Below are 14,362 nucleotides of genomic sequence, written 5' to 3'. Positions count from 1 at the left end.
ATGTTTGCTTCTTGACTCTCCATTCTCCCCTTTGCCCTAACCCATGTTCAAGACCTGTGTGTTCTGAGGTCAGCACCTTTCCCTGAAACTTCAGGAGTGGGACACGTGAGCTGATCGGCCCGTGCCACCTGCCCGTCCAGCCCATCACAAGGATGGTAAGGTAGGCATGTGACCCAAGCGAACCCAAACAGAGCAAATGTCAGGCCTCGGATGGTCATGCTAGAACAAAGGCCCTTCCTCGAAAAGGGAGAATATGGCTAGCCGCTGCTGGCTCCCTGCAACCCCGAGAGGAGAACACTTCCAAGATGAGCCAGTGTTGAAGGAACAGAGCCAAAACATTGAGAGAAACTGGGTCCTTTTATCACTGGAGCCCTGCATCAAGCTTTCTGTGAAACCTTGAATTGGGCAGTTGCATTGTTCAAGCTATTCCAATTGAATTTTACTGTTGAAGGTATGTCTTATGCAGGTGTGTCCGAAACCTATCTGAAAACCCAGCAACCTTTAGTGTCCATCCTGGGAGGGGTGGCCCTACCCAAAGCACACATCCTGAGAGAGGTTACAAGGAAGAGACGAATTCTTTTACCCAAAGGGACACTCTGGAAAGGCGAAAACAGCTGTCCTCTCAAAGCCTGGCAAACTAATTTTTATTTTATGTCTACCAGAAAGGTTTACCAGGCCAGAAATGAGCCATATTTTTGTCATCCTGCTCTAAACTTAGGAATCCTTTCCTCCAATTATGAGACGGGTCATTGATTTGTGCAGAGGTCGTATTAGCCCAAGAGCTGACTTTTCAGCATCTCAAAAATTCTCCGTTGTAGAAATGGAGAACACAAAGTGAAATATTAGTACTGAAAGTGAGGACCTTTGTAATGGTGCGCCATAATAAGATGAGCTCGGGGAGCAAACTGAGCGGAACCAGAGATCCCTTTGTTGAGTTACATCAATTAGACCAATGATCTGATACGATGAGATGAGGTTTCAGTATTACTTAGTTTTCAGTCAAAGCTGTTTCTATCCCCTCACTGATTGGAACTAATCCACACAGGATTCGTATATAGAGCATGTAAATAGCCCTTTGAAGTTTAGCAAGTACTTTCCTACAAGTTATGTGAGCATCACAAAGATACTGTTAATAAGCAGATATCATTAGTATTTCCCTTGAATTCGTGAGGCTCAGAGAGGGCACATGCCTCACCCGGGCTGGCCGGGATGTAGCAGAGTGGGGACTCACGCCCAGGTCGTGGACCTTCTACTGGCGGCCCTGTGCTTCCTCCCAGCGTGCCGCCCACCTGAGGCCTGTGCCGTCCCTGCGAGTGAGTTTGGTAAACAGTTTGATGATTTTGAAAACATATGCAACTTTTTTTTTTTTAAAGATTTTATTTATTTATTTGACAGAGAGACAGCCAGCGAGAGAGGGAACACAAGCAGGGGGAGTGGGAGAGGAAGAAGCAGGCTTCCAGCGGAGGAGCCTGATGTGGGGCTTGATCATGCACAGAGCCGCCCAGAGCCGAAGGCAGACGCGTAACAACTGCGCTACCCAGGCGCCCCTTCATATGCAACTTTTATCGTGATTCACCATAGGGTCCCTACGGAGGGTGGGGAGAGCTAAACCTGACAGTATCTTGTGGGTGTCGAGCACTCTCCTGGGGGCTTTATGAAGATGATCTTGATGGAAACATTTTCTTCATATTTTCCAAATCACTGTTTTTATGGATGGTTGGGTAGAAGGTGGCACATCCCGTTTTTGTGTCTAACCATTTTGTGTTTTTTTTTTTCTTAAGGAAAGAGACCCTTGAATCTTTTTTATTTTATGTTTAACAAAATAGGTAATGGTTTAGCACAAGCTTTTCTCTGTCTTTTCTGGTTTTTCTTAAGGCTTGGAAAGGCTGCTTTTCTAGCCATGATGGCAGGGGAAAAGTACATTTTGTCTGAAAGACTTAACCTAAAATAAATTTTGCTTCACTTTCTTTAAAGAATTTCATTTTTATTGGGAAGAGAGTTTATTCTGTAGCTTCATTATCACTTTAACTGGCAGGGCCAAGAAATCAGTTTTAGAAATAAGCCCACAGTGATCTGTTTTCTAGATTCAATTTTTTTAGAGGAACATAATCTTTTCCATAATACAAAACAAGAATAAGATGACCTCAACACCCTGACTTTGGATTTGTACTCATGTCTGATCAACTTGTTGGCAAAATTCTTTATGGAGACTTTTTTTTATTAAAAAATAATTATTAAATAAGCTTATTTAATCGTTCTCAAAATTGTACAGTTCTAAGGGTGTGAGTGCAGTTGTTAGAAGCTGGGAAACTGAGTAACAGCCTCTGTGACCTTTCTGACAATGTGCACATTTCATAACCGATATGGTTCAAGAAAGGCTTATGGACGTGGGCCTGCCATTTTTCTTATTACCCCCAAGGAACAGGTGCAGTGGAACACATAAATCCAAGCTTGGGACCCTCACTGCCTCGGTATCTGTAGCAGGATGGCCTCTGTTCCATCACATTTCACTTCTCAGGAATAGTTCTGTGTGGTGGTTCTCCTTTGCATGTCTCCCTGTAGCCAAGAACAATGGAATTCAGATAGTTCAGCCAGTCTCCCATATATGGTCCAGTCTCTCAATTATAGCCAGCCAACCTTTGTTGTTGTTAGAAGAGAGAAAATAGAAGAAAACTGCCCTGTTGTCTTGATTAGAATAAAGAAAACATGGTTAATTGGGACCGAGAAAAAAATAACAAATATGTGGTTCTAAAATAAATATCTCCCGTGCTGCTTGTGTATAAATCTGGAAGTTGGGTTGTGAGTATCCCCTCTTGGGGGAGGTGCCATACTTTCCAGCATGTCCCTTCCCTGAGAAGCACCTGCCGGGGTGCACTGAACGGGTAATTCAGGGGTTGGGGGGGGCTCTTACGGAGAACAGCCATGGACTCTTTACCTGATCACTGTGCAGATGCCGTCTGTGAGGAACCTGGGGTGGAGGGAGTGTTGAAATAACTTTCTAGGCCCCAGATGGAGCAGCCCCTGCCCAGGGTGCCACGTCAGCCAATGGAAATTCAGATAATCTTTCCCTGTAAATGCTCCGCTTGGCCAGAAATGTGGTACGTCCAGGCAGCCAATCCCCAAACTCCAAGCCAAACTGGGCTCTGTACTTCCCTGTTCCTTCTCACCCTAAACAAGTTTGACATGTGGTTCCTACTGATCCGATATTTTCTGGGTTTTTTTTCCCCCTTCCTTGTTCTTTGTTCTTTATCCTTTATCCCATAAGAGCTTTCTGCCTTCTGCCTTATTTTGCAGATCCGCAAATGGAGACTGTCCGCTTCATGAAGTGTTGGTATCATCTAAATTGTCTTCTTGAGTCATTCAATAATGGGAGTCCCATGGATGGGAAAGTTCATAGGGTGTGGGGAGGAGAATCGGTGGGTAATTGGTGGGCAGTGACAGGGCAGCATCTCACAGAGCAGGAGCCAGCCCCACGCCCACAGAACTGAAGTGTTTGCGCTATATACTAATCTCAGCTTGTACAGGAACAGTGAACGGTTTCTACAGGCTTAGAGAGGTGGGAAGTTGTTTCAAAAGTTGTGTCATTTTATAGATCCACACGAGAAGACAACAGGTAAAAGCTAGACATAACAAGACTTTACTTTCTTGGTATGTTAATAATTACAAGTCTGTGGGAGCTACCAGCCTCGGAACTTACAAGCGCAGAATTAACGCCCAGAGGAGGAAATCCACCAGAGGTCTTTGGAAAAATTGTTTTCATTTTTGACCTCTCCCTGACCAGCACCACCCACAGGTTCTCCGGCCCTTCCCAGCAGGTTTCTTTGTGGTCCCAGCTTGAGAGCCCTGGAATCTCATTACTCATTAGCATGGATTCTTTCAAATTATCTGACTTTGTTCAAAGGGACAGAGGATGTCCTTTCATAGGTCAACCTTTCTAATCTGCAATTAGTTTGCAGTTGGTGAAGGATTTAATGTCCCTTTAATTAATTCACCAAATATTGCTGTCACAGCTTGTGAAGGTCTGGAGCCTAAAGTAATAACAACTTGTTGGCTGAAGGAAAATGGTGCATCTCGGGAGTTTAGTCTGCTCGATTCCCGAAAGATAATGGAGAGAGGGAAGGAAAGCAAGAGATATTCTGTAGTCTTTTTTTTCCTATAGTTTTCATATCTTGCTTAAAATTGCCTCCTCACTTTGGGTCAAAAACATCCCTAGAGTTCTTAGAAACCAGGGACACTTTAGTCCATGAACCGCTGAAAGCCCAACTCCAGATATCTTAGTACCTAATGCAGCCTTTGCATCTCCCTCAGGCCCATGGCCCTATTTTGTTGTCTTTACTGATGAAACCCATTGCAGTATGCCCAGGAAAATGAGTGTTTCCCTTCATCAGGTTCTCACCGGGAAGGTTCGGAGCCTGGTGTGGCCTTGGGAAGTCACTCATGTTGTTGCGTAAGTGGAATCTGAAGTCAATAAACTGTGGGGCAGGATGTCCTTTCAGAGGTTGGCTTTTCTAATTTGGAATTAGTTTGCAGTGGGTGGAGGATTTAATGTCTGTTTAATTAACCCACCCTATATTACTGTCGCAGCTTGTGAGGTTATAGAGACCCACATTTGTAGGGTGTCAGGCACAAAGCCCCGCACAAAATAACAGGTCAGTAGATAGCATAAATCTGTGGGTGGTGGCCCATTTGACTCCATTTCATTTACTTTACTTAGTATTTCAGAACTTTTCTGTCTTGGCCCTCATAGGTCATCTAGTCCCACTCTTGTTTAGATGAAGAAATGTGTCCAGGAAAGGTTAAGTGACTTGCCTGCGGCCGCCCAGCTTTCTGACTGCTTCTTGAACCCCCAGAATCCTTTCTGGGGTGTACACTGTGCTGGCACATGCTTTCAGGCTGAGCAGAACTGACTCTAATTTCAGACTTGTTTCATATTCTGTTGACAATTACATCGCCCCTCTTGCCATTTATAGCTTTGACTTGATAGCTTTGGGAAGTACCTTAAAATATAATAGCAAATGTTCTACCCATCCAAATGTGCACGCTCCTTGCCTAATAATGAGGCTCTTAAGTGGCGGCAGAGGAGAGCAGCAAGATGATAGCTCATGTGAAATGAGGAATCTGGGCAAATGGGATTTGGTAATGGAGTTCTCAGTGACACCAGTTTTCTGATCATTGGTCCGTGGTTATGTTGGCACATTTTGTATTTTGAAAGGCACAAAATGTCAGGTCATTGCCCAAATACTGGTTAAGATCTTGATTATTTTGCAGTATTGTAACCAAGTACCTCAGGACTGACTTTTTATTTTCAAAGCTTTCTGTTTGATGTTTCTGTCTTTTGTTTACAAGTGGTACTTGCCATTGTTTGTAGATCTAGCGGAAAAAAAGTTTTTCTCTCCCATTGCCTCAGTGGTTTCATCGCTCTATTCTTGGAGTAGAAGTCCTAGCTCCCTCGGACTTGAGACACGTGTGACAGTGGTCTATATTCTTGGCAGCTCTTAATTGAGAGCATTCATTCATTCATTCATTCATCAGACTTTTTGCAAGCAGCTGATGTGCACAGCAGCAGAGGCGTGAAAGGTACACAAAAGCGAGTGAGACATGGTCCTCACCCTCAGAGAGCTCTAGTCTCGTGGAGGAGAAAGGCCTGGTTTCAATAAACAGCAATGACGTAAGGCAGAGCATGATGCCAGAACAAGGGACACCATGCCAAGGGGTCACAAGGGACTGACTCATCCCCAGGTGGGCCTCAGGGAAAGGGGTCATGATGTGAGTCCCAGCTGGACTTCAAGGAATGCTGGGGATTATGAAAGGTGGAGATGGGAATTGGCATCAGGGGGCAGGTAGAGAGTGGGTGAGGGGGTCAGCATTCCAGGCAGAGGGAACGAGGTGAGAGTGGAGTTTGGTTGACAGGTGAGGAGAGGGAAGCAGGCGTCTGGTCACAGAGGGTCTTAGAAGCTCTGCTATGGAATCTGTATCCAGAGGTCAGTGGGAAGCTACAGACGGAGCTTGAGCAAGGAAGTAAGGGGAGTCGCTTTAAGTTTTAGAAAGATAAAAAGTGATCAGAAGGGTATAATCCCCTGATTTCACTTTTGGATCCAACAACCAATCCAATGGGGTTTCTTAGGTTTGCCTCTCAACTCCCTTCTTTGGGGATGAGTTTGTCTCTGACTCCCAGCTCCCTCTGGCCAGGAGCTGTCCCTCCGAACAAGCCCCTCAAGAGCCCTTGGAGATGAGCCCCAGCCTCCCTCAGAGCCAGGCCTGCTGTGCCTGCTGTAGCCCAGAGGGAATGTGGACAATGATAATCTCACCAAAGTGACTCCTGCTTCTTGAATTTCATAAGCTCGTGCAAACTAGGGATCTTGAGGTTTCAGCTAAGGATTCCAGGCTTAGATCAATGTTGGCACAGAATGAAATTCCCTAAGGCTAGCAGTCTTACAGAAATTGTCTAATAATTCTCCCTCTCATCCAAGCTGCAAACAGATTCCTGATGAATGAATTTGCTGAGTGAATCCTTAAGGGGAGCCAGCTTTGGGAAGTGGACAGAACTGAGTCGGGGGTGGGTGGGGGTGCAGCTGGTCTACTCAATGCACCCTGGTCAAACCCTCAGCAAACAGTGCATCTCCTTGAAATTCAGCTTCTTTGTCTATAACATCAAAATATTGAGAAATCCTAAGGTCCCTCGGCTCTTTGATTTGATGATTTGGCCCAACTTTATCTGTTAAAACATGTATTAGATAGGTTTCTCTGGTTTTTGTTGCATGTATAGTGGAAAGTACTTGAAGCAATCACATTAACTTTGACAACTTTGATAAATTCATGGTACATATAGACACTTCCTACCAGTAGTTCTAATGGGGTGGACAGGGACTGCCCCTCCCCCTCTGGACCCAGGGGGATCCTTATGCAGACATTTGCACCCTCCACCTCCCACTGCAGGCCTAACCGAAGAAACGAACGTCAGGTGTTGTAAGCAGTACTGCAGCCTGTTACTGTTACTGTTAGTCTCACGTTGAACTTGGCTCTCTATCTCTCAGACGCAAAATCTCTCGAAGCCCTCTTAGTGGGACTGGGAGGGCAATGTTGGATTAACATCTGCGGGTTGACTAGGCAGGACGGACGAGGCCTCACACTCCTTTTGGGTGAAGGGAAGACAGAAAAGGGAGAGGTGGGGGAGGGAGGACATGAAGGAGGAAGCATTAAGTTGGGTTCAGGGGTGTGTGTCCATCCCTTATATCTGCCTTTTTGGGCCAGGCTCCATTGTCTAGGAAAATCTAGGAGGGAAATCTAGGAGGCAGGCCACCTCCTCTCTGTCCCATCAGAGGGACTGTTGAGGAACTTGGTCCCTGTCCCCTCCAGTTGGTCAGCACCTGCTGTGCCCACTGCTGGCTCATCGGGCACCAGCGAGAGCTTGAGGAAAGTGTGTGAATGCCTGCAGGTGCAGAGGAGAAGGAAACTCGAGCTACTGGTCTACCTCCCCACTTCCTGGGGCTGAGCAAGGGGCATCTCTCCTGGGTGGTCCTTCCAAGGGTGACCAATAGGGCGGGGTGCCTGCCCTTCCTGGACGCCCGCCCCGCCAGGCCTCCCTCACGCTCTTCCCTGCCCAGCGTCTGGCTCCCTGTCCTGCAGTGATGCCACCCTGTGCCCAGAGTGAGGAACTCCGACTCCCCCAGATTCTCGTGCACCTTCAGAATTCTCCGCTTTGGTGTGCAGGTGTTGCCTGAATCTGGAGTGGAGCAGGAGAAGCTCTGGTTCTGGAGGGGGTGGGCTGGGGAGAAGGCAGGGACCTCTACTCTGGGTGGGGCTCTCAGCCCTGAAAGAGCCAAAGACAAACGCCGCTGGCCACTCCTCGCCGGAGACCACCCATCGGGCCCTTGTGAGGCAGGTGCCTTCCTCTATTAGAGCGACTTTGGCCATTTTTCCTGAGAAAAATCACTGTCATTAGAAGGAATTTCCTTATTACCATGTTATTTGAGTAAATGGTGCCATTTTTACATATTTTTTTCCTCATCTGAAGGTTTGTAGCTTATCTCCTTTAAAGAGGTGTGTGTGTGGTGGGGGGGGATGTGTATGTGCATATGTGATGTGTATATGGTGTATGTGGTGTGTGTGCAATATGTGGTGTGTATGTATTTGGTGGGTGTGTGGTATATGTATGTGTGGTGTATGTGGTGTGTGTGTGATGTGTGCAGTGTGTGTGGTGTGTGGGTGGTTGTGTGTGGTGTGTGGCGTGTTGATGTGTGTGGTGTGGTGTGTATGTGTGTGGTGATTGTGTGTGGGTGGTGTGTGTTTGTGGTTGTGTGTAGTGTGTTTTGTGTGTGTGGTGTACGTGGTAGGGCGTGTGTTGATGTGTGGGTGGTGCGAGTGGTGCTGGTGTGTGTGAGTGTGTGCTGGTGGAGGATGGGGAGAAAGAGGTTAAGCAGGTGGGAGTCCCCCTCACTCTGGCCGAGGCAGAGGAGCTCCACTTCCGTTTCCCGCGCGGGGTTCTTTGCGAGAATCGCTTGTCCGCTCTGAGAGCGGTTCGCGCAGTTTGCGTCTGGCCGATGGCTGCGAGGCGGCCGGGAGGCCCGGCGCTCACCTGACGGGGCAGCTCGGCTCTCCCCCCACGGCAGGAGCCCGACGTTAGGCGGGACGGCGGTGTGCCCCATCCCAGGAGCTCCCCTCCGGGGGCTGGGAAGGCTTCACAGAGCAGGTGGTGTCGAACTCCATCGACGTTCTGTGCGTGTGCGTGCGCGTGTGCGTGCCTGTGCGCATGTGCGCACGCGCACATGCGCAAAGCACGGCGGAGTCTGGAAGCGTTTCCGAACCTGTGACCTCATTACATCGTCGTAACAACGGCGTACGTGGCGTGTCGTCATCCGCACCTGATCACTGAGGACACCGAGGCTGCGGCAGGTAAGGGTGACGTGCGCGGGTCACCCGGTGCGTCGCAGGCGGCCCGCAGCCCTCGCGTCCGGTTAGGTTGCGAGCCCGGGGCTTCCTGGCCGAGGCGGGCCTGCGGCCCCGCGAATGGCTGTCGGGTCGGAAGAGGAGAGGGGAGGTGACAACGTGCATTAAAATCGCTTGGGTCTCCATCTGCGCTTAGACGAAGATTAAACTAAAAAACAAGTTAGTGAATGGGAGCAGAAGGAGACGGTGGTAGGCAGGATTCCAGAGATGTGCTGTACGGACATCTTTCCCCTCTTCCCTTCGAGGTTCTTTGGCTGGTTCTAATAATTACACGGACGGAGGACAGATGAACAGGAGAAAATGGGAGCCCGTAGAACTAGGAGTGTCAACGAAGTGACCAGAGCAGCCTGCTTTTATGCCTTCTAGTCACTTCTTTGTGAAGATTTGACAAAACACGGGGGTTCGGGCGTGGGATAGCAAATTAATGAAGAAGCAACAAAGTTGGTTTATACGGTCTTCTGAGTCTTCAGTTCCCCATCTCTGGTGACAAGGATGCTTTCTACCTCCCAGCCGTGGAGGTACCTTCACCTGGGAGATTTATTTCCTGCTTTCAGGGGGATAAAGGAGGGTCGGAGTGTCCTTCTTGCCCTACTGCTTCTTAAGGAACTTTAATTCAAAATAATCAATAGGCCACGGTGGCACATTTTGGAGTGGCCTATTTAGGCCCTGCAGGGTTCCTGTTCCCTGGTTATTCAGTCAAACACAGAACTAGGTACTGCCGAGGGGGCTTTGTAGATGTAACTAAGGTTACCAACCAGCTGACCTTAAAATAGGGACATTACCTGGTTGTCCTGGTGGCCCAATGTCATCACACGAACCCTGGAAAGCGGCAGAGGAAGGCAGACATTTCAGTTGGAGAGCTAAGGCAGAAAGAGTGGTCAGAAAGATTTGAAGCACTGTTGCTGGCTTTGGGGATGGAGGGGAGGCCGGAGCCCCAGAATGTGGGGTTGGGGGGTGCTACTGGATCTGGGAATGACCCTGGCCCAAAGCCATGAGGAGGGGGGCCTTCAGTCCCACATGGAGGGGAATTCTGCCAACAACTTGAGTGAACTTGGAAGTGGGTTCATTCTCGTGGCCCCATGACGCCTTGATTGCAGGCCTGCGTGGTTCCAGGCACCACAGAGACCCAGCGAGGCCCAGACTTCTGACGAGAGAAACTGAGGCAATCCATTTATTTGTGCGGAGAAACATCTCCGCTGTGTTTTTAGTCATTTTAATCTGCTAAACTTGCAGCGATAGAAAACTCATCCAACGCGGGGGATATAGAGGAGGAGAGGAGGAGAAAGAACCAAAAGCCAGGCGCCCAGCTACCGTGGGACGATCCTGCAGGTTTTTGGCAACTCGATTCCTCTGATAAACAATACGAACCACCTTTCATGTTGCTTGAGCTCTGAGTTGCACGTTTGGCCTTAGCTTTAAGGTGCTGCTTTTTGTTTGTTTGCGAGTGTATGGAAAGTTTATTTTAATCCCCTTCTGACTTACGAGAAAATACACTTTGCTCATTTAAGAAAGTCAGATTGTTCCAAATGCGTTCAAGATTCAGGTATTCTACGGGATTAACACTCAGTGTGGAGTAATAGTTCGGTTGAAGTTTTGTGGAGAAAGAGAGAAAAGCATACCAGATGAGACCATGAAGCAGCCTAGCACTGTCCTTCAGGGCTGCCAGGAGGGCTGGGAGTTGCCTCACCCAGTTGGGCCCAAATAGCTCAGCCAGTTTGGGTGTCCATATTTGCGTGGAGCTATTTATGATATGCAGATGTTCCGAGAATTGCACAAATCCGTAGAACTCTCAGCCCCATATGCTATTTTCCTTGGTTTTCGAATCCACTACAATGTTCCACTTTGTCAGAATGATCTTGGCCATTTTAATTAATTAATTAATTAATTAACTTTTATTATGATATGTTAGTCAGCATACAGTACTTCATTAGTTTTCAATGTAGTGTTCCATGCTTCATTATTTGCATATAACACTCAGTGCTCATTGCAACATGTTCCCTCCTTAGTACCCATTACTGGGCTAACCCGTCCTCCTGCCACCCTCCCCTCTGAAACCCTCACTTTGTTTCCCAGAGTCCGTAGTCTCTCATGGTTCATCTGCCCTTCTGATTTACCCCCTTCATTTTCCCATTCCTTCTCCTGATGTCCTCCATGCTATTCCTTATGTTCCACAATAAGTGAAACCATATGATAATTATTTTTCTCTGCTTGACTTATTTCACTTAGCATAATCCTCTCCAGTTCCATCCATGTCGATGCAAATGGTGGGTATTCATCCTTTCTAATGGCTGAGTAATATTCCATTATGTATATGGATCTTGGCCATTTTAACCTTTTAATATCAGAAAGGTAGACTTTTCCAACTGCTTGGTACCAAGTGTAGTCATACCTATGCCTTCAGTGCGTATAGGATTACAATGAACAAAATTCCCTGAGCCAATGGACCATATAGAAAAGGTGAGGTGGGGATACGTGCTTGTTGATGGGCCCAGGGAGGGGGAGCTGTGGAAGCAGCTGGCTTGGAGATGGTCCTCCAGTGTCCCATTCATGGGTACTGCCCAGCAGATGGCACTCCCCTGCCCAGAGCTGGGGATGGATGCTGGCAGCACAAGCTGAGGGCACTAGAGAGACAGCAGGGAACTGGGCCATGAGGAGGTCCCCCTCAGGCTCCTCTGAAGGACTCAGACAGAACTCCCCTGAAACACCTACCCCCAAAAGGATGCCAGTAGTGGCTCGGTGTGAGCCAGAAAACTTCAGTAACCAACAGGGAAGCTTACAGCTGGACCTAATCTTGTCCCTAACTCTTAGTCTAAGAAGTGAAGGCAACCAGTAGGAAAGGGACTACATTGAGACCCAGTGAGCTAAAGAAACACTGGCGCTTTTCCCTCTCCCTGCTCCGTACCCAGCACACCAGAGTAGCCTTACCCTGAAGACCAAGAGCTGATTCACAGCTCAACCCTGACCCCTCCCTGCACACATTCAGGGTCTGATCAAGTCAGTCCTGAGGAGGGGGGAAGATGCGGCTGAAATCGAAGTTGAGGTTAAGTCTATGGTATAAACTCAAAATGTCATCAAGGGAAGGAAGTGGGAGAGTTGACACAGTATCATTGAAAATAACCGCTTGATGTTATGCCAAGTGAAGTCAGTCAGACAGAGAAAGACCAATACTGTGTGATCTCACTTCTGCGTAGAATAAAAAAAAAAAAAGGTGGGACAAATGGGTGAAGGGGGGTCAAAGGGTACAGATTTCCCACTATAAAATAAAGAAGTCCTGGGAATGTAATGTACAGCATGATGGCTATAGTTGGTAATACTATATTGCATATTTGAAAGTTGATAAGAGAGTAGATCTTAAAGTTCTCATCACAGAAAAAACAATTTTGTAACTAGGTCTGGTGAGGGATGTTAGCGAGACCTTTCTGTGGTGATCATTTCCTAACAGATACAAATACTGAATCATGTTGTGCACCTGAAACTATTCTAAAGTTCTATGTCATGGGCTCTTGGCTGGCTCGGTTGGAGGAGGATACGACTCTTGATCTCGGGTTTGTGAGTTCAAGCCCCGTGTTGGGTGTAGAGATTATTAAAAAAAAAAAACAAACCCAAAACTTTAAAGTTCTATGTCAATTACACCTCAATTAAAAAAGATCATTGGAGAAAAATAAAACTGTTTCATGCTTCTCCCCCCCAACAGAGTTGAGAACTGCCCAGTAAATTGGTACAGGTGTCATACAGTAGAAGGGTGACACGGGCCCCTGGTGACCGCAGGTTCTGGGTGAAGGTGTGAGAGCCAGTGGGTTTGGACTCAGCGTAAGGAATGACTGGGGGTAGAAGAAGCCGACCATGAAGGAATGAGTTTCTTGTGTCTACAAGGATGCAGGCTGATGGGAAATTGCAGCAGATAGATGCTCCTTTTTTCTTTTTTTAATTTTGCAACTTTATTGTAACACTGTTTTTTTTTTTTTTAATTTTGCAAAGCAGATAGATGCTCCTTAAAGTCACTTCAAACCTGGGGCTTGCCTTCCTCTTCCAGGACTCTGGGAGAGGCGAGTGGAAGGAGGTGGCTCAGGAGGAGAGTGCAGGCCGGGGATGGTCTGCAGCTGCGGATGGCCCCGGGCCAGCCAGGGCCTAGAGGTTGGTGGCACACGGAGCTGCAGTCCCCGGTCTGGGATTTCCAGTTGCCTTTGCCTGGCCTCAGGCAGCCTCTTCTGGGTCCACACCGTCTGCTGGCCGTGGACATGCCGATGCTCGATGCTCGACAACATTCACACTAGCTGCTGCCCTGGATCTGCCCCAAGGCTTCCTGAGGGGGCAGCAGTGACAGCTACCCAAAGGGCCCTTGACCTTCAGGCCACCCTGCCTCTGCTTTCGCAGGAGGGCCAGCCACCTCTCCTCCCACGCGGTCATCTCCACTGTGATATGAGGCAGACGTAACTTTTGCAAGCGGTGGGGGGGGCCTGGCTGTGGAACCCTCACCAGGGGCACTTAGTGGGTAATGTGTAGAGCTTGGTCATGGGGCTTTGTGCCCTGGTTACTGCTGATTTCAGATTTGGGGGAAGAAAGATAGAAACCGGAAAATCACATATGAGATCATCAAGTCACCCCAGAGGTCGGCGGGGCCCAAAGAACGGTAGGGGTTCAAGACCGTGGATTCCATGGGCCTTAGTCCTCACACCTATTTCCCTACAGCATCAATCCTTTTATATCCTCCCCCTCTTGACTAAATAGAAAATCATTCCTCTTACCCACCCTCATCCTTGCTTGGCCCAACCGCCTCCTCCGGTTCACGGGAAGAAGGCTCTGGTACGTGCGGAGGAAGAGGCCCACAACGGACTTTGCAATGAGGCCAGGGTTGCCAGATTTAGCAAACAGAAAGATCGCACACACACTTAAACGAATTTCAGATAAACAGTGTGATATTTGGGACACACTGGCACTAAGATCTTCCTTGTTGTTTTTCAGAAATTCCAATTTAACTGGGCAACCTGGAGTATCCTTGCCCCCTGGGGTTTGTGCCTCTTAAAAGGAGCGTCCTGTTGGCAAATGTCAGGCCCTCCTTCCTAGCCCCCACAACCCCAAAAAACAACTGGGGGATCCACTTCTTTCACTTGGTGCCGCACTACCTCATGTTGCTGTTAAAAATTGCCCTTCAGGGTTTGATGTGCCTTTGCTCAGGGCTGTGAGGAGCCCTTTCCCCGGATCTTTGGCAAGCCTCTGTGCTTCTCTGAGGGAAGCTGCTTACACACGTGGCTGAAGGATCAGCCGCTTTTGTGTCAGGGCGCCTGGTTTGGGAGGGCTGCCCAGCTAGCTGGTCTGCGTTGAGCTGGGCTTTCCAGTCAAACGTCCCTTTACCGTTAGGATGCTTGCTCTTGTCCTGCCACCTGACCATGGTAGAATGTTCCAGTCCACCCGAGGG

The sequence above is a fragment of the Ailuropoda melanoleuca genome, chromosome 17 (genome assembly GCF_002007445.2).
Source record: "Ailuropoda melanoleuca isolate Jingjing chromosome 17, ASM200744v2, whole genome shotgun sequence".
NCBI lineage: Eukaryota > Metazoa > Chordata > Mammalia > Carnivora > Ursidae > Ailuropoda > Ailuropoda melanoleuca.
Note: the sequence above shows the minus strand (reverse complement) of the source record.